Source organism: Peromyscus californicus, unplaced genomic scaffold (genome assembly GCF_007827085.1).
Source record: "Peromyscus californicus insignis strain IS unplaced genomic scaffold, ASM782708v3 Scaffold_9__1_contigs__length_137607984, whole genome shotgun sequence".
In the NCBI taxonomy this organism is placed as follows: domain Eukaryota; kingdom Metazoa; phylum Chordata; class Mammalia; order Rodentia; family Cricetidae; genus Peromyscus; species Peromyscus californicus.
This window is the reverse complement of record NW_026294617.1, coordinates 7997821-8019326: the sequence shown is the minus strand read 5'-3', so window position 1 is coordinate 8019326 and position 21506 is coordinate 7997821. Positions and strand designations below refer to the sequence as shown.

Below are 21506 nucleotides of genomic sequence, written 5' to 3'. Positions count from 1 at the left end.
TACCTGGGGAAGGAGGCAGCCGCGGTTTCATGGTGTGTGCACGTGAGCACACACAAAATGTTCCCTAGTTACCGGTCAGCTACTGTGAAGGGATTCCGTAGTCAACAGACGATTCCCCTGACAGGACTGAAGTTATCCGCTGACAGTCCTTGAGGACCCCCACACTTCCACAACTCCGGTCCCCCACTTCCGCTCACAGTGGTTCTGTTTGCACTATCTGTTTCTAGCTGGCCTATCCAAGCCTGCAGGTGAGTCCGTCACGCCCCAGTAATACACCCCTAGATACATGTAATTTAGTAACCCCACATCTGTGGCAAACTTAGCCAGCTCCTGACTTACAATCACTCCAGATGAGAGGACACAAAGAAGATGTGAAATCATCCAGAAAGACACCCACGAGTCCCTTCCACGGGGAAACCTTTCTTAGTATATAGCTACAACGGCAAAGAGAAGACAAGACTGTCACTTAAATTTTTGAAAATCAAGTGCAAAATATCTGAGAGATTCAGAGTGCGGCTCGGCACAGCGGCTGAGGTGATCAAGCTCTGGCTAGTGAGACGTGACAGTGTTAGAGTAATGAGGCAGGTCCTTCCAGGGAGCTAGAACCTTCCCTCGCCTTACCTTCACTCTCTGCCCACAATGTGAATTGGACATGTCAAGCACCACACTCCTTCTCCAACAAGGACCACATCTTGGAGACATCACACTGGAGAGGTGCAGAGAGGCAGAAGGTCCCTTAGTGCTAACCATGCCAGCTCTCAAGTACCTGCACCTAAACTGCTTTTGTGAGAGAAGGTGAACACTGCCTTGGGACCTGTGACACGCTCAGAAAAACGCAATTCCTAAATGTCCTTCTCTGGCTTTCCCATGTTCTTAGTAACAGACTTCTACATTTAAGTTGCTATGTTATACAGACTAGCAATGCTCAACTTCACTGCGGGGCACAGGGGACACATTAAATGTTTAAGGGATAAGAGCAGACACACAGCCTCAGCAAAAAGCCCATCCTTATTTTTCCACACTTCTAGGCTTTGGCAAAAGAATATGAGAAAAGTTTTTGCCATCTGCAATAAATGCCTTTACAAAGCCACAAAGTTTAACTCCCATGGAATAGAATTTCATACGGCAAGCCTGTGGTTATAGCCAAACTCACTCGCGCAACAGATCTGGCTGTAGAAAATTTACTCTGCTATAGCTCCAGATAAGGCTCTGTCTTTTTCATATTAGAGTCATCTTATTTCCTAAACCAACAACCATGTCCAGGGCATGCTATTAAATGTATTTCTTTAGTCTGTGCGTCCATGTACGTGTGTGTGCCTGTGTGTGCCTGTGTCTGTGTGAGTCTCTCTCTGTGTATCACGGCATAAGGAGACAACTCATGGCAGTCAATTCTCCCCTAGCACGTGGGTCCAGGAATCGAACTCAAGCCATCAGGTCGGGTGGCACACACCTTACCCTTCTGAACCATCTCACACCTCTCCAGCTTGCTTTTTGCTGAATGCCAACTCAACCGTGTAGCCATTCAGAAACCTATCTGCTCAGGGGTCTTTTTCCATGCCTGATAACATAACCACCAAGAGTGATACACATTCTGGGCCAGCTTGAGATCTATGGTGTCACTAAATTACAGTGAAGAATTTGCCAGACACATCAGACAGGAGACAAGCAAGAGGAAAGACATGTCAGGCCCGTGACTAAGGGGGAAATGTATTGACGACAGATGAGTCCCATAGAAACACCAAACAGGGAAAACAGTGACATTTCCATCCCCTCAGCCTGTGTAAATGTTCCTAAGGCTGACTATAAAAGCTGGATCAAAGCGTGGGCAGAGTTCAGAGGTGTCAAATGTCCTCTTGCTCACAGGCCATTCCCCATGTTGCAGCAAATCTTCGGAGGCAGGAGGGAGGGATTCACAGGCTGTGATGCCCGCTCTGAATAGATGAACAGCACAATGGTTGCCTGTTCCCAGCCTGGGCCACAATGCTGGCCCACCCTTTGTTTATGTTGCTTCCTTCCTTTCACAGCTCTCCTCGGCAGGGGTCCTGGTGAGGCCCGGGCTTCTCTGCCAACACCCTCCCTTCAACACTGATGTTGCTTAGAGTTCTTCTATCTCCTTAAGTCGGTCTGACACCCAAGTCTCTTGCCATTCTGTGTTCCCATGGAGAGGGGAGTCTAGGAGACATTTGTAAACTTAGACAAAGCTTCCCTCTTCCAAACACCACCACCCTCCCTCTGTTCTCTCTCTGGAATACCCAGGATCCTCTGAATTCCCACAGACATCTACTTCAAGTTCAAATCAAATATGATCTCGAATCTCAAACGGTCCTCCCTCTTTATCCAATGCCTAAGCCGAAGCGGCATTCCCATTCAAGCTTTGGCCCACCATACAACCAGGGCCACAGTCACATCTTTATCTCTTGTCTGTATGTCATCTATGACATGTAGGGGGGTGTGGGCCAACTCAAAAGAACTTCCTACATTCTAGTAGCAAGAATGGACCTGGGATCCTGTTCATCAGTGTGCCACTGGGCATCTGCAAAGGGAGAGGGCTTTAAGCCCAGAGCCTGTAAGGACCTTTGGAGCGGGGAAGAGGCTGTGTTCCTGCCTAATGGCAGATGCCAGCAGTTACTGCAGCAAGAGGCCACAGAAAGAATTAGGAAGGGTTATCTTTCCCAGTCTGATGTGAGTCACAGAGACCCAAACCCAGCACCTCCAGACTCCTGTCAACACAGGGAACCGGAGCGTGCTGCCAAGCACAGACAGATCCCAGCATCATTTAGAGTCCTCTCACACAAAACTCACACTTGAGAATACAAGTCCTGACTACTGACCAGCTTAGGTGGTGGATGGTCACCAAAAAGACAGCAAAGCAGAAGACTGTGAGTGGGATGGGGCTCGAAGAGCTTGTGAGACGGCTCCAAGACATCACCAAGAATACACAGAGGAGTGTTTTATTAAAGGTCCTGCCCGGGGGGGGGGGGGGGGATATCCTTGTATGCAAATCACAGTCTCTTGGGAGGCTAAGGCTTGAGGCCAGATTGGGCTATGCAATGAGACCTGTCTCAAGAACAAATTAAGTTTAAAGAGGACTATGGAGTCACATACCCAAGATCCCAGCACTTGGGAGGTCAGAGGCAGAGGATCAAGTTCAAGGCCAGCAATGGTTACACGAATGAGTTGTTGGAAGTCAGCTTGGGCTACATGAATAAGATCTTGCCTCAGAAAGGATTTGGTGCTACAGTTAGATCTTCATGCTGTCTTTATTAACCTGGACTTTGTTTAAACTCATGCCAGTGGGGTCTGGGGACATTTCTTCAAACCATTTCATGTTCTCCCCTTATAACTCTCACTCAGAGCCTTTTCCCTCCTCTGCAAGACATCTCTACAAATTGCTACCAGAGTAATCTTGTCAAACACAACTCCAATGGTGTCCTGGGCTCTGGAGGAAAACTTGGAAATGTTACGAGTCACTTGTTAGATGTAGCAATGATTAAAAATTAAATTGAACTAACTTTTATTAAGCCCGGGGGCAATAAAGTACTCAAAATTGACTGCTGCTTTATGAATTACATCTTGTTAATTTCTCTGCTCCCGAGAACACGTTGGTCTGTTTACCAGTGTGAAACGTTGGGCACTGCATTGCTGAATCTCCCCACTGTCCCATAAGCTGAACATGTCCACATGGAAACTGAAACACACTGGAGTGCGCAGCTGATTTCTGTTGTCCTCCTAAGAAGGTGAAGGGCAAAATGCGGAGGGGACGTGTGGTCCTTGTGATTGTCACAATGTGAATAAACAAACAACTGAATATTCTTCTAGAAAACCAGTGGATTCCTAAGCAAGATGCTTGAGGAACAGGTGAGGTGCAGAGATGTGTCAGCTTCAGATTTGTTTCATCCTTACACTGAAAAGGAAACAGGGGGCTTGCTTTCACCCACTGTAAACCCCGAGCTGGCTGTGGATACAGGAGCTTAGCAAAGCCAAAATGAAGGGGACATTGAGCTCCTGATAATCCAGCCTACACCTCCCAAGTGTGAGAATTACAGGCCTGTGCCAGCATTCTTGGCTGGATATTTGAAGCGTCCTTAGATAAAGGGAGTCAGGTCCCTTTAGGCCTTCTGGATATGAAACAGCTCCACAGGACCTGGCTGTAAGAACTTCCTCATGCTGTTGAAATGGAAGCTGTAGGCATCAGGGTGTCATTTCCCTTATATGTTCATTGTTCTTCTCATTCTGTATACAGTAAATGCGAGCATTGTTTAGCAAGTGAGCTAGGCATATTTTCTATAAGTAGGGCAGATATTTCATACATCTGTTTTCACATCCTAATCATACCATGTATGGTATATACATGCATAGACAGCTCTCTCTTTGCTATTGCATTCTGACTTTGGTAGTGGTGGTAGTTCTGGGTTTGAACCCAGCTCTACCACTGAATTAAATCCCCAGTACTTATGAACTCTTTCTCAATAAGGAAGGACTCTTCCTCAATTGGTCCTCCACTGCACTAATCATAAATATTTATAAGAACTTGTTGGCAAAGCTCGGTGTGGTAGCACATTCCTTTAGTTCCAGCACTCAAAAGGCAAAGGCAGGAAGGTCTCTGTGAAGTATGAGACCAGCCTTGTCTGCATAGGGAGTTTCAGGACTACACAGTGCACTGAGAGCCTATCTCAAGACAAAACAAACAATAAACAAACAAACTAAAACCATAGTCAGCACATGTTGGAGGGACCAGATTCAATTGTTGAGTAAAAGTAAGCTATTGTCTGATCTTCCGAGAGGAACAAAATGTCTCAGGCAATAAAGAATCCCAATTGAAATGGACGCCACTCATCTTGGGATGTAGAAGGAGGAAACATTTAGTTCAATAGACTCCTAGGACCAGAGTGAAAAGATTTGTGGACACTTCAGGAGCCAGAAACAGATGCTCATAAAAAGCAGAAAGGGCTCAGCTCTGCCTTAAATCAGTGTTGAAAACTTTGGTCCCCTCCACTTAGAGCTTCAGTTTCTTCTCTTGTGATACTGAGGTTGTAGATAATTACAGAATCCTATAATTTCCCAAACACTGAAATTCTTGGAAGCAGGGCTGGAGAGATAGCTCAATGGTTAGAGTCTATACGGCTCCTAGAGTCTGAGTCTCAACACCCATGTCATGTAGCTCACAAATGCCTGTGAATCAAGTTCCAATGCCTTCCTCTGTCATCTCCGGGCACCAGGAATGCACGTGGTACACATATACACATGCATGCTAAACACTTATACATGTAAAATAAAAATGAATTAATAATAGTAATAGTAATACTAAAAGAATTCCAAGCAGAGGGACTGGCATGAACAGAACATCGAAGACGGCAAGACTCTACGCTCCTTGGGACCAGGTGTGGCACAGTGGAAAGCGGAAGGGAGGGAAACAGAGGCCTTGTTCTGGAGACTACTTCTGCAGTGATGAAGAGCTTGTGCCCACCTGGGTGACAGTGAGTTATGCCAGGTGGCTTACAGGAAACAGGACAAAGGACCAAAGGGGGTGGCCAAGGATGGGGGCCCCGCCCACACAGGGAAGTTCTGTAGCAATGGCCTAGGCTGGAGCCTCTGGCTGCTGGAACCCTGGGATCCTCTGGGAAGCTTTCTGAGAGGCCTCTCAGAACAGCTCACTTAGAGCCCAAAAGGGAGCAGCAGCTTTCTGCCATCAGTTAAAAGTGCCCCTCCCCCCACTTCTGGGGAGGGGAGCACCGTGGTGACAATTAGTGGCCTGTATGTGACAGCAAGGATTCTTCATAGAACTGTCTGCCAGCAGCGGTGGGACTCAAAGGTGAATTGGAGAGGATCTGAAGGTATGAGTAAAGGAGGCCGGTACAGGGAGCTGCTGTGATTTGATTTTTGTTTTGTTTGTTTGTTTTGAGATAGTGTCTCATGTAGCCCAGGCTGGCCTTCAATTCACCATGTAGCCCAAACTGATACCTTAAATATCTGACCCTCCTGCCACCACTTCCCAAAAGCTAGGACTACAGGAGTGTGCCACTACACCTGGTTTATACTAGGTGACAGTGTAGCTAGGGCTAGAAGCCAGGCCTTTGTACATGCTAGGCACATGCTCTACATCTCAGCTATATCTATTATTAGTCCTCCACAGAGAAACAGGTATTTATGTGTACCTGTATACACACGTCTATTGTAAAGACGCTTAGATAAAAATATGTAGTGTACAATTTTTAAATAATAAAATATAAAATAGTCTTCATTATAAAGTTTATGTAGTAATTGATTCTACTGGGTCCTGTTAGGTTCTGCTGAACTCTTTTATCCAAAGCCAAACTATGGTGAAAGAAGACCCCCATGTTTCCTTTCAGTGTGAGATGGACCTGTGAAGCCAGGCACACTCCTGAGCCTCATGTGTTCACTAAGCATCTGGCTTAAGAATCCGTTTGCTAACAGAATACTCCTCGGTTGTTTATTCACAGTGTGACAACAGCAGACACCACTCGTTCCATCAGCACTTTACCCATCACCTTCTTAGGACTACAACCCAAACCAACTGTGGTGTACAGTGTTTTTCAGTTTCCATGTGGACACACTCCCATCATGGTCAAGTTCAGCCTATGGGGGAGCGGGGAGAAATGTGGCAGTACACACAGTACACAGTGTTTCTACACCGAAAAATAGACAAAAGTGTCCTTGAGAGCAGAGGAATTAGTAGGATGTAAAATCAAAAAGCAGCATGAAATTCTGAGTGCTTTGTCATCTGTGGACTTAATAAAATCCATTGTGTTTAGTTTTAAACCATTGGAGCATTTAACATCTTACACATAACATTCCTGAAAATTGAACCGAGTCCTAAGGAGCTGGGGATAACACTGGGATTGTATATTACTTTGGTGGCAGTCTATAGAAATGTTTCTGAAAATAAAGAGTTCTGACTACATCTTTCCTTCCTTTGACCTTCTCTCACCCTCACCCCCAAGAAGAAACAGTCTCTGCATTTGCTGTGGGTGTACCAGAGGACTTCGTACTTGCCACTGCTACAGAATAATCTTCTTGTACACTGTAAATATTTGTCACTTGAATTGGTTTATTAAAATATTCATTGGCCAGTAGCCAGGCAGGAAGTATAGGCAGGGCAACCAAACTAAGAATGCTGGGAAGAAGAAGGGCGGAATAGGGAGTCACCAGCCAGATGCAGAGAAGCAAGATGAAAATGTTGTACTGAGAAAAGGTACCAAGCCATGTGGCTAAACATAGATAAGAATTATGGGTTAATTTAAATGTAAGAGCTAGTTAGTAAAAGCCTGAGCTACCAGCTGAGCATTTATAATTAATATTAAGCCTCTAAATGATTATTTCGAAGTGGCTGTGGGACACAGGAAAACCTCCATTTACATATGGCACCCAACATGGAGCAAGAATTTCCACATAAAACCTGAGAAAGCTTTTAAAAAATGATTCTAAACACACAAAAGAACAGAGTCGAGCATGGCTTCTTGGTAGTAGCATTTTCCTGAGTAGGCTGTTTGCTAGCAGCAAACAGAGGTGTGGCTCCTTTGAGACATGGCTCCCTGGTTCGTGTTGGCAGCACAGATGGCTCTTTTGGGAGGTCCTGCCACCAAACACTTAAATGGAGTTTATGAGCAGCAGGTGGCACACTACTTGGTGGCACTGTGGACCCAGAAACTCCCCAGAGTTGGCATGGTAGACATGACTCCTGCCAGTTTCTGTGCCATGATGCTAAGCTCTCACAGACCAAGAAGCTGGTAAGAGCCAGCTGCCAAAACTGCCACTTTAGTCCTAGCCACACTGCTTAGCAATTTAAAGACTCATGTGATAGATATTCAGTAAAAAGATAGAAATATTCAGTAAAGACAGATTCAAATGAAAAAAAAAACTTTTAAATGATTTACAGTGTGTTTAAAAATATACATAGACTTGGGAGAGTAAAGAGAAGGTATAAACAGTCATAAAAAAGAAATATATAGTTTTAAAATAATAAAGTCCTTAAAAAGGGAGTAAAGCGGGGTTTGGGGATTTAGCTCAGTGGTAGAGCACTTGCCTAGCAAGCACAAGGCCCTGTGTTTGGTCCTCAGCTCTGGAAAAAAAAGAAAGAAAAGAAAAGGAAAAGGGAGTAAAGCAATATTTTAAAAAGCCACATAATGATGGAAAATACACAGAGAGTCTGGATACTATATGTTATTGTGTTGCCTTTGAATTGTTTGACAGCTGAGGAAGGAGCAACAGCTGCTTAGAGACATTTGATTATAAATGTTGCTAGATTAATCCAACCTACATATTTTAAAAATGCCTTGACTTCAAAATTTAAGTCAAAAGATATGCTACTTTGGAGAAGAGGTTATGCTTTGTTTCTATAGGAAATGAGAGGCTATGGATTCATTCTGGGTTAACAAAAATAAGGTTTGATCAAGGAAGACACCCTGAAAACTGTCTGATGGGAAAGAATGGCCCAGATGACCCAATGTTTCAGAGTGCCTCTGTTGCAGTTTCCTCTAAGTTCTGCATCCAAAACAGCTTCAAGGCTGCTGGCTGAGATGATCCAGCCTCATAGATATTCCAGCCAAGACTTAATCATAATCCTGAATTTTCTCAGGGCCCTCCAAAGATTATCAGTGCCCTCAATCAACAGGAAAGTAGTCTAGAGAACTATACCCACATTCTCAAAAATAAATTATAAATGTTTGTCATTGTTTAGGGGGGTTGGTTACAAGTTATTATTGGTAATGGTCAGAAAAGAAGCTAAACAAAGGAGGTTAGATTCAAGGATCTTATTCTAAAAAGAAAAGAGTGGGATAGAAATGATAGGATAAAAGAGCAGATTATTGAATCTACTTTAATACAAAAAACAACTGTTAATCTTACATATTTTACATCAGTATGAATTTTAGTTTATTGATGCAAATTTAAAGTTAATTTTGTTATACTGTATGTATATTTCTACCCTTGTTTAGGGTATTATGTTTATGAAGTTCATTTAAAATGTAATATATAATTAAGAAATACAGATTAATAGTCATCTATAATAGCAAACTTATAGTCATGTTAGTTAGCTTTTCAAGGTCATACAGAGATGTATTTCAGGTAGATAGGCAATCTTCAAACATTTCAAAGTTCTAGAGAATACGGCATTTAAAATGTTTTAATAATTGAAGACTTTTCTCAACAGTGAGACACGTCTGCTCCTGGCAGCACCAGTTACTTCAAAGAGGATGATGGGCATCAAAGACACTCCATATGGAGTTTGTTTTCTTTATGGTAGAAGCTAGCCATGTGGGCAAAGAAACTGCCCTTGTCTCAATTGCTGACAGTTACTGTCCACACTGGACCAGCAGGATGCAAGAAGGACAACTGCTGAACTTTGCCAAGACAAGGTAGGATAGTCTTTCAAAAGTCTCTGCTTCACAGGTAAGTCTGTCAGACATGCTAGGCCTGTAGGCCAGAGTTGGATGCCCCAATGTTGCAGAGGAACTTTGGGTGACTATCCAGGCAGCTTGAGGTCCCTATCATTAGGTAACATTTCACCCTTCTGGGGGCTTTGCTGGAGTTGAAGACTAAATAGTTATAATCATAGTTTTCCTTAGTTATAATAGAAAGCAAATTAGATATAAAACTTCAGACTCGCCAAGATAAGATAATTAAGTATTTTCTCTAATTTTATCAAATGCAAATGGATTAGATAATGTTATGGTAATTCTCACTTAATAACTGTTTTTGTTGTATATAATCTTACTATGTTAAAGTTAAAACCTTCCTTTTTAATTAGACAAAAAGGGGGAAATGCTGTGAAATAATCCTGTTTTACACTGTAAAGATTTGTCACTTGAATTGGTTTAATAAAATGCTCATTGACCAGTAGCCAGGCAGGAAGTATAGGTGGGGTGGCCAAACAAAGGATGATGGGAGAAGATGGGCGGAGTCAAGAGACACTAGCCAGACAGAGGAAACAAGATGAGAATGCCACACCGAGAAAAGGCACTAAGCCACGTAGCTTAACATAGAACAAAATTATGGGTTAATTTAAATGTAAGAGCTAGTTAGTAATAAGCCTGAGCTACCAGCCAAGCATTTGTAATTAATATAAGCCTCTGAGTGATTATTTGGAAGTGGCTGCAGGACATAGGAAAACTTCTGTTTATATGTCACCTCAGGCTCTTCTCCAGCCCATCCTACATCTGGGTTGGGCTGTCTCAATAATTTTTAACTGCTGTCCTGGAATCACTTTCTTCCCAAGCCAACCATCATAACACTATGCTTGTCCATAAACACCATTATGGCCATGCTTCTGACAAAGTCCAAAACCCAGAACACTTCAGCATGAAATTCCAGCTCTCAAGACCTGAGAGATGGTTCAGCAGTTCAGAGCATTTGTTACTCTTGTAGAGGACCCGAGTTCCCAGCCTCCATGTTCAGCAAGTAACAATAGCCTGTAACTACAGCTCCCAGGTGATCTGACATCCTCTTCCAACCTCCATAGGCACCTAAACATGGTGGCACCAGTCCATGGGCTGGAGTTCCAAGCTGCATAAAAAGGAGAAACGGAGCTGAGCACTAACATTCCTCACTCTCTACTTCCTCACCGTGGATGCCATATGACCAGCTGCCTCAAGTTCCTGCCATAGTGATTGTCCAACCATGACAGCCTGCACCCTCAAATTAAAACAAACCCCCCTTCCTTTCATTGTTTTCTCAAGTATTCTATCACACCAACCAGAAAGGTAAGTGGCATACGCAAGCATCTTACTAATGGGAAAAGGGTTGCATGTACCACCATGAATAAGTTTTTAAACTTCTTTATTTTGGGTCTCCTATGTAAAGTGAACTGAAGTTGGCTAAATTTATTCTTCTTCATTCCATTGCTAGAATATTTGAGAGGTTTACTGCCTCTTAAGTGCTATCTTTCTTCAAAAGTGCCATAAGGTTGTCATTTTCTATGGCTCATTTGTAAAATAACAGGTAAATATAAATGTCACTGACTCTTGAAAGAGACTTTAAAGTAAGGAGACTACTCTCAGGCCACTGAATCCAGGTAACACAAGCGAGACTGGCCTACCACAGAATCAGAATGGCAGGAGCTGGGGTGGGCCAGACACAGAGGAACACAGAGGCCAACGCTGTGAAAGAGCTACAGAGACAGTATGACTGCGCCAGTGCCCAGCGATCTGCCACCTCAACATCCTCTGCTAAAGCAAGTCTCAGCCCAGAGCAGTGGGCCTGCATTTTACTGTCCACCTCCAAAGAAATAAAACAAGATTCATGACTTCTAGAGGCTGGCCCAGTTGGTAGAGTGCTCGCCTAGACTACACAAAGTTTTGGGTTCAATCTCCAATCCACATAAACCAGGTATGATGATATACCCCTGTAATGCTAGCACTAAAGAGGTAAAGGCAGAAAGATCAGAAGTTTAAGGTCATTACTTTCAACATAGTAAATTCAAGACCACCCTGAGTCACAGAAGACCCTGCAATAATTAATAATGATGGTGATGGTAAACACCATCACTTCTAGTCATTCCTACTCACTAAATACATGATCATTTTGTTTACAGAAGACTCGCAGGTTCTGAGTCCTTGGACTAAGAAGAAGTTATCATATTAAGAAATAACTAATGGGGCTGGAGAGATGGCTCAGAGGTTAAGAGCACTGACTGTTCTTCCAGAGGTGCTGAGTTCAATTCCCAGCTCACAACCATCTATAATGAGATCTGGTATATATGCAGGCAGAACACTGTATACATAACAAATAAATAAATCTTAAAAATAAAAAAGAAATAATTAACATTTTTAGCAGGGGCTGGTGATATAGCTTAGTGGTAGAAATCTTGCCTAACATACTGAATTTCACCCCAACAAAACACACACACACACACACACACACACACACACACACACACACAACAGAGCAAAATTTAAAAAAAGTTTTTCAAAAGCAAAATATAACTAAATAAGAAAGATAGCCCTGGATAATAGCCCAAAGCATAAAATAAATAGCATTAGTTCATACCATATAAATAATTGAATAAATAAATAAGTAAATGAGTTCAAAGACAAATCTTCTATGCATAATTCCAAAGTTCAGTGTAGCATGAACTCTAATTGGTCTTAATAATAAAAACCCAGAGTCAGATATCAGGGTGAAAGCTGAAAGATCAGAGAAGCAGAGCAGCAGCCACTAGAAAGACTTCTGACCTCTAGGAATCCTCAGACTGAAAGGGGCCAAGATCCTGTCTCCCCTCCACCTTATCACTTCCTCTCTCCTCCCAGCCATATCACTTCCTGTTTCCTCCTCCCAAGTGCTGGGATTAAAGGTGTGTGCCACCATTACCTGGCCTCTAGTGGCTAGCTCTCCATTCTGATCTCCAGGCAAGCTTTATTTGTTAGAGCACAAACAAAATACCACCACATTTCAGTAACTACTCATCTTCCTAAGAAGTGTCTAGTAACACCTTGCCCCCAACTATGACTGCTTTCACAAGATGTGTGCATCATTGACAGGACAGAGAGAATAGCTTCATAACAGAAAGAGCTGCAAACACATCTGCAGGCAGCAGTCGAGGTCAGTGACACTCATAAGTCAGTCTGATCACGTGCCTCTTGTTATGAAGTCAAGGGAATGGCATTTCACCTCCGTGGTTTCCCTCCCCAAACCCTCAGTCCCAGTCTGTTCGTAAGAAATCATCAAGAAACCCAAATGATGGACATTCAACAAAACACCTAGGCAATACTCCTCAAAACTGCCAAGGTCATCAGAAACAAGGAAAGCCAGAGGTGGGGGGGTGCGGGGGGAGGGGGGTGCGGGGGGGGGGGGGGGGAGGGGCAGCATAGCACAGAAGCGGGTCACTACTAAATTGCAAACTGTGAGGTGGTATCCTAGACAGAACACAGGCAGAGCAAGAGCCAATTAGGAGCAAATTAATTCTGAATAAAGCATGAACATTAGTTAGTGATGAGATACAACATTACAGATGCAACATATGCAGAGGAGCCATGTAATGTGTGGCCCAATAGAGACCTTCACCCATGTATCCAGAGAAGCCAAAGGCTAACACCCCTTGGTGTCCTTTTGGGGACATTCTCTATCTCCTCCATAACTTATCTGCAGATCTAAAACAAACACAATTTTTAAGTATATAATATTGGGTCTTAAAAATACTTTACATATTATTATTGTGTGTATGAGGTCCCATCCCACTATACCCTGGAATAGGCAATAATCCCACTCATGAAGAGCTATCGGAATTTAATCACTGCCCAAAGATGCCAGTTCATATCACCATAGCCTTGAGGGTGGGGATTTTAACACATCAGTTTTAGGGAAAAATAAACATTAAGATCATCATATTGTTTGAAGATCGCTACCAAAGAAAGCTAAATTCTACTATCAGGTCAAAATACCAGCCCACTTCAGGTGGTCTGGTACAGTTCGTCTACACAGTCCAGTCCTGGTTCAATGGATGCATGCAGTATACCCAGCCTTCTGATATCACAACACTGGTATGATGTCATCATCTACAAACTCCTCTACCGAGAACTGTTCAAAAAATCTTTCCTGTTTCAAGCAATTCTACGTATTTGTGTTGGGCTGAATGCGTTTCTGTCCTCAGCCACACACAGCCCACAGGCCAGAGGTCGTTCATATCTGCAAGCTCTAGACTGCCAGCAGTACCCCGCGGGAATCACTTCTTAGACTCACTGGCACCTAAAGAGTGCTCAGCACCGAAGACTGTGCTTGGTAGATTTCCCAATGCCAGCAGGAGCAGGGACCCCTATGAATGCAGGATGAAGGCTTTAATTGTAATCTATTAACTTTGTCTGCAACAGATCTGCAGAAATTACCTCACTGTTAGTCAGCCCGATCCTATTTCCTCTGTTGAGGTGAGTCAGGACACACGTGACCAACACATACTTCTAAGCCTCCTGGTAGTTCATAAATGAGAGATGGCCTCCTAATCCGAAACATCCCAACCAAAAACTTCTGTTAGGATACGAGAAAGGAGAAGTTCTGCAAGCCTGTCACAGTTACTTCACACTGTTTCCAGTTCGCTCGGTCCCTCCCATCACAGATTACTACCCACAGGACAAATACGGGCGACTGAATCAAGTCCTTGTGAGTTTTCTGAAAATGAAAGGTGGCATCCACAGAGAAAATCCCAGGTTTTCTTTCTTGTCCATTTACATCAGTACATGTTCCAAACCGCAGAAGTTTCTCAGCATTGAGTATCTGCAAGGCAGATGAAAAAACAGATGAGCAGCTCGGGAAGCCAGGGTGAAGACCTACTGGACACATCTAAAGATATGCAGGCAGGTTCACCTCACAAGGAGTTAATGAACACCAACTACACAGCAGGCCCCTGCTCTCATGGAGCTCAAGTTCTTGTGTAGAAACGGCTAGCATTGAAATAACCCGAGGCAAAAGGCTAAAATCAGTGTGGACTGCCACAGAGGGCAGTTTTCAATGTTAGTCCAGGAACGGAACATTTGACCATTTTATCATTGACCCAGAGGACACAAAAAACAAGCCGTGCAGACAACTGGGGGTGAGATGCTCCCATCAGAAAGAAGAGAGAACAGCATGACGTAGGAGAGGAGACCCCGCCTGAAAGAGAAAGACAGCTGCATTGCAGCAAAGTCAAAACCAACTGCTGTCCAGCAGAGGCCGAAGGGAATGGAAATCCACCCGCTTCCCCAACTGATCTCCACCTGTGGCAGAAGCCGCTGTAGCAGGAATCTTAAAAGGTCTTATTAATAAAAACAAACCCAGAGCCAGATAGTGGGGTGAACGCGGAAAGATCAGAGAAGCAGAACAAGCCACAGCTAACCTCGCCTCATCAACTCCTCAGCTGATCCTGTTTCCTCAGACTGGAAGCCTCAGAGTCCTCATCCAAATAGATCTCAGCTGAACTGCTGCTAAAGGCCTAAAAGCTTAAAGGGCTCTAGTTCCTGGTTCTCATGCCTTATATACCTTTCTGCTTCCTGCCATCACTTCCTGGGATTAAAGGTATGGCCCCCCATGCCTGGCTGTTTCCAGTGTGGCTTTGAACTCACAGAGATATAGATGGATCTTTGCCTCCAGAATGCTAGGATTAAAGGTGTGTGTGTCACCATTTTCTGGCCTCTATATCTATCTAGTGGCTGTTCTGTTCTCTGACCCCAGATAAGTATATTAGGATGCACAATATATTGGGGGACACAATATCACCACAGGCTGGTGCCTGAGGGAGGAATGTGTGCTCCAAAGAAGTCAGCATGAGGGACAAGGCCTGGCGTGAGTAACAGGGTAACGTACAAATAGCCTCTTGTTACAGTTTCTTAGGTCCAGAATTTCAATCTAAACAAAAAAATCAAGGCTATCAAGCAAGGCAGACCAGCACTCAAGTTAGCTGATAGGCACACAGGTCCAGGGGCCTTCTTAGGAAGAACCCTCAGAAGGGGCCAAGCAGGCAATGAGGGGTGGCCAAAATCTCACTACAACTTACAATATAATCGTTTGAGTCCCATCCCCCACCCCCGAGAATCTCCATTTTATGGGTGCACCATGGGACTTTGAGGAATCTCTGTATTCTGATAAGTTCCTTGCTGATTTCTTTGGAAGACTTTGGAAATGCTAAGGTGAGTAAGAGCTCTTCCTGGGAAAAGAGCAGGTCAGAAGCATCCTACCTCTACACAAATGGGACCAACAGAACTGAGGGCTGAGCTGAACTAAAATCCTTAGTATCTGTTATTCCTGTTCCAGTGGGTAGAAAGCAAGGAGAGAATGTTGCATAACTACACATATTCCTCTCCAGCCAAACACATCTCTAGATCAAAAGCACCATGACAGGTAAGAGAAAAGAACTGGGCCCCATGGAGCAGAAGCAGGAAGTGGAAAGCTCCAGTGTCATACACGGGTAACATGCCTGGGGTGCCGACAAACACTTAATACCCAGGTGGAGGGGGAAGGGCGGCTGTAGTGTTCGCCAGTTTCCGTGAGGTACACATTCCCACCAGAACTCTTCTCAAGCTACCAACAGTACATCACTACAGAACACGTAGCTTGGAACGGCATAGGCAGTACTTACAGCATCTCTACTACACAAAAGCAACATATATAATTTCAGAAAAAAAGAAACCAGTGAAAGATGGGTTTTCAGAAGTTGAAGCATTTGTTGTCAAAATAATTTATTTAGGAAATTTTAATTCAGAAATTTTGGGTTTTTTATGTTTGTGGGTGTTTTGCCTGTATACAAGTCCAGGCACCATGTGCATTCAGTGCCCATGGAGCCAGAAGAAAGCATTGGATCCTCTGGAACTGGAGTTACAGACAGCTGTGAGCTGCCATGTGGGTGCTGGGAATCAATCAATCCCAGGTTCTGTAGAAGAGCAACCAGTGCTCTTAACCTCTGAGCCGTCTCATCAGTCCCAGAAATCTTGATTTTTAATAATAGCATGCTTTCACAATTAGCTCATCAAATTCCTGAGAAATACAAAAACCAGCTCTCCAAATGAACCAGTTCTATCAGTTACAAAAGCTTCAACACTATTGTTACAAATTGGTACAAATTACAGCTATGTGATGGCACAGATTTAATTTCAGCGCTTGGGAGGTCAGGACTCAGGAGAGTGAAGTCATTCTCTACTACACAGTGAGTTCAAGGCCCAAGTGCGTTTTATGAGACTCTGTGTCAAAAAATACGAAATCATCATTACAAAATACTGTAATAAATATGTTCTCCTGTACATTTTTATTTCCTTTGGATTATTTTCATTTATATTCCCTAATCAAAATACTTGCCTATATTAAACATATTGCCAAGTTTCTTTGTGAAATGATCATATGGATTCTATTCTGCCACGAAATATTACAGTGGTTTCTGTTTGCATTTAGATTTGTTGACTTAAAGAAGAAATCCTACTTGTTTTGTTTTGGAGGAGGGAGAATTCCAGTGCTGGGGACAGAGCCTAGGGCTTCATGAATGCAGGGCAAGTGCCCTAACACTGATCTTCAGCCCTAGCAACAAGCTCTCCCTGCTGTGTCCTGAAGGGGATGGTCACTTCTGCTCCCCACCCCCACCCCTGCCATCCCCGGACCGGATCTGGGGTGGATGCTAGGCGTGACTTTCCCCTTGTTACAGTACAGCCAAGGCCAGCCATGATGAAGTGACAGAACAGCCACCACCCCTCCCCAGTGCACACAGGACACATGAGACAGTTTCAAAATGTTTACAGGGAATAAAGAAGTTGATACTGCCAGGGGCGGTCTTCTCATGAAGCTAAAGAATAGGAAGAGAGTGTTTTCAACATAGCCTGAGCTAGCTCACTCTTCCATCGACCCAACTGTTTTTTTTTAATTCTTGAAACACTTGAAAAATACATGTCCATATGTACACACACTGGAAAACAGTGATGAATCACGCTCATTCAATTAAATACTCTGATATCTTTATGGATTAAGGAAAATTAAGTGGGGCTTGGTGGCACAGACATGTAATCCCAGCATTTGAGAGGCAGCAATAGGAGGCTAGCCACATATTTGAGAACAGCCTGGGCAACATAGTGAGAGTCTGCCTCAAAAAAAAAAAAAAAAAAATCTGGCCAGTGTCAATATACAGACCCTGAAACTGCACTTACCAAAGGTGTGTGGTTCCTGTCTTCGGTGTGACCAGCTCTGTCACCAGAATCTTCCTGACTCCTACCGCGAGAGCCTCAAAGAAGCCCACTCTCACCCAAGAACTCCCCTGGACACCACTAGTTCGTGCTGAGTTCACATGCCCACGGGCCACACTCCACTGTCCACTCCAGCACTGACTCCACTTTGCTTGTTTGTTTTCATGTTTCTCCCGCTAGAGTGGGGGGTGGGGGTTGAGAAGAGCACAGTGAATAAAACAGGAGAAACCAGCGTTTATGGTGCCGTTTCGATGTCCCAGGCTCTAGACACTGCCCAGACATTGTTTCCTGCACTTCCTAAGAGTGCTGTGCGAGGGCTACTTTATCTTCACTATACAGGTGGGGAAACTGAGGCATATGTGAATGAGTTTGGAAACAGAGCTCTCAGGATCAAACCCCATGCTCACCGGCTGTTGGAGGCCTGAAGTCATGGCTTCCAGTGAGGACATGGACAGGGCACCCAGATATGTCCTGCCTGGTCACTGCCCATTGCCCGCTTCCTCAGCCAGGAAACTGACAGATTTGGGCACGGAACTGGAGGTGAGATGGTGGCTGCACACTCTACATTGAGATAGTTACTGTCTTTGGGCTGGCAAGGTGGTCATGGGTGAATTCATAGCCCCAAGCTTCTGCAGCAATGCTTCTATCCACTGACCATCTCCCCAGCCCAGAGAGGGAGAGAACCGATTCCCAAAAGCTGCCTGACTTCTGCAGGAATGCATAGGAACACGTCACACACCACACACACGCCACTCCACATACACCACACACACGTCACTCCACACACACCACACACACGCCACTCCACATACACCACACACACGCCACTCCACATACACCACACACCCGCCACTCCACATACACCACACACACGCCACTCCACATACACCCCACACACGCCACTCCACATACACCACACACACGCCACTCCACATACACCACATACACACCACACATACCACATACACCACACACACACACACACGCCACTCCACATACACCACACACACGCCACTCCACATACACCACATACACACCACACACACGCCACTCCACATACACCACATACACACCACACATATCACATACACACACACCACACACATGCCACTCCACATACACCACATACACACCACACATACCACATACCCACACACCACACACATGCCACTCCACATACACCACATACACACCACACATACCACATACACACACACCACACACATGCCACTCCACATACACCACACATACCACATACACACACCACACACACGCCACTCCACATACACACACACCACACGTACCACATACACCACACACACACACACACACACACACCACAATAATAAATAACATTATAACACATTTACCATTATCAGTACCCTAACAGGCAGTTTTTCCTGCTTGGGATAACAGGAGTTGGTTGGATTTCTAACACATCACTCTCTCCATTTTTTAAAAAATATTTTTGGCAACCCTGTAATGTTAGGATCAAAAAATAAAATAGTCTTACTTTTCCCCCAAATCCTGTATCTTTACTTTACCTTAGCTTACATAGTATTATTATAAAAATGGAGATAATGATGAAATTACACACACACACACACACACACACACACACACAGAGTATATAATTTAGGTATAAAGGTTTGTGCCTACAATCCCAACCCTTGGGAAGTGGAGGCAGGAGGATCACAAATTCAATCAAGGTCAGCCTCAGCTGATACAGAGAGTTAGTTCAAGGTGAGTCTCCACTTTCTGATACCCTGTCACAAAAACCAAACAGTTAGGACAACAAAACCAGAACAAAGTAGTTAAAGGGCACAGTGAGGGCCAGGTAAACAAAACACCAGAGTGGCACTCTCATTTGCCTGACATGGCTGTGGGTCTTCAGTAATTGGCCATTTCCCTTCATCACTAACTGACCGCTTCATTCAGCACCCACGGCGAGTAGACTGCTGTATATACAGAAGACGCCATCTGTGGCCTCCAGGACTGTGCCTTCTCCCAGAATACAGACAGCAATCAATGCAGGGATTCCAACACCATCACGCTGTCCGAAAACCCACCTGGACAACGGTGGCATAAAGGAGAGGGACTTGTGGAGACGGTTCCACCGTGGCTTTTTGTTTGTTAACTACCGTGCGGGTTAGCTTTCTGCCATTGTCACATAGTTATCTGGAAAGAGGAACCACAATTGAGAAAATGCCTCCCTCAGATAGGCCGGCGGGGCACGTTTAGTTAATGATGGACGTGAGGGCCCAGCCCACTGTGGGCAGTGGTCCTGGGTTGTATAAGAAATCAGGCAATAGTGGATAAGGAGCCTGAACTGGCATCTCCTGTGACCAGGCAAGACTTCAAGTGGACAGAGTGGGAAACCAACCCAGCCACATAACCTTCAACTACAGTCTGTCCTGCCTATGGGATGTGCTGGGGTAAGGGTGGCCTAGAGATTGAGGGAGTGGCCAACCAAGGACCAGTCTAGCCTAAAGCCCATGCCAGGAGAGTCAGCCCACCGCTGACACTGCCTGGAATGCCAGGACCCACAGGCTGGATGACCCAGAGACCTAGAATAGAACCAGACATGACTGGAGGAAAAACAAAACGTCAATGTAATGATGCCTGATGGTATTCTGCTGTACTCATAGATGGGTGCCTAACCCAATTGTCATCAGAGAGGCTTCATCCAACAACTAATGGAAACAGATGCAGACCCACAGCCAAACATTAGGCAGAAGTCAGGGAATCCTGCAGAAGAGCGGGAGGAAGGATTGTAGGAGCCAGCGGGGTCAAGGACATCACAAGAAAAATCCACAGAATCTACTAATCTGGGATCATAGGGACTCACAGAGACTGAACTGACAACCAGCGAGCCTGCATGAGACTGACCTAGGTCTTCTGCATATATGTTACAGTTGTGCAGTCTGGTCTTCTTGTAGGACTCCTAACAGTGGGCACAATACTAGATTTTAGGACCCTACTCCTCATACTGGGTCACTTTGACCAACCTTAATACATGGGGGGAGGGGTGCTTAGTCTTCCTGCAACTTGATATGCCATGTTTGTTGATATCCAGGAGAGACCTGCCCTTTCCTAAACAGAAATGAAGGAGTAGATTGGCGAGTGGGAACAGAAGGGGGCTGGGGAGAAAGGAGAGAAGAGAAACTGCAGCTGGGATGTAAAATAAATACATTTCAAATAAGAAGGAGGAGGAGGAGGAGGAGGAGGAGAAAGAAGTAAGCAGACTGAGCAAGTCAGTAAGCAGCATGGCTCTGTGGCCTCTGCCTCAGTTCCTGCATCCAGGTTCTTGTCTTGAGTTCTTGCCCTGACTTCTTCAGTAATACTATGAAGTATAAGCCCTCTCCTGCCCAAGTTGCTTTTGGTGGTGGTGTTTATCACAGAAAGCAAATTAGGATAACTAGCAACAGTTTAAACGTCAAGATCACTTGAAGACAGTCAATGCCTTTGATTTTCCCCAAGCCTGGCCTTCCTAGGAGTCTCCATGCTTTTTACAGAGACCTGTCAAAGGTTCTATTACACTGCCTCCACTCTGCACTGTGCACCCATAGCCCTGTTTTTCTCTTTCCTGTGCTGATGCTCAGTCTCCCTTTTCTAAAGGTGCTGTCTGTAGAAGCTTACTTTGAAAAGAATCACTGTTTAATATAAACATTTTCTGTTTTTAATATACAGGTTGCAATGGGTGGCGGCGGCGGCAGCGGCCTTTAATCCCAGCACTTGGGAGGCAGAAACAGGTGCATCTCTGTGAGTTTGAGGCCAGCCTGGTCTAGAGTGAGTTACAGGACAGCCAGGACTGTTACACAGAGAAACTCTGTCTTGAAAAACCAAATATATATGCATGCACAG

The 21506-nt window shown here is 44.5% G+C and overlaps 1 long non-coding RNA gene across 1 annotated transcript; it reads right to left on the bottom strand.

Moving 5' to 3' along the window:
* Nucleotides 1-13222: 13222 nt before the first annotated feature.
* On the bottom strand, nt 13223-18150 carry LOC128105226 (uncharacterized). Its single transcript, XR_008216293.1, has 2 exons — nt 17607-18150; nt 13223-14220 (listed from the first exon to the last, which is right to left on the bottom strand). It is a non-coding gene; the product is annotated as an uncharacterized LOC128105226 (long non-coding RNA).
* Between the last annotated feature and the right edge of the window lie 3356 nt (nt 18151-21506).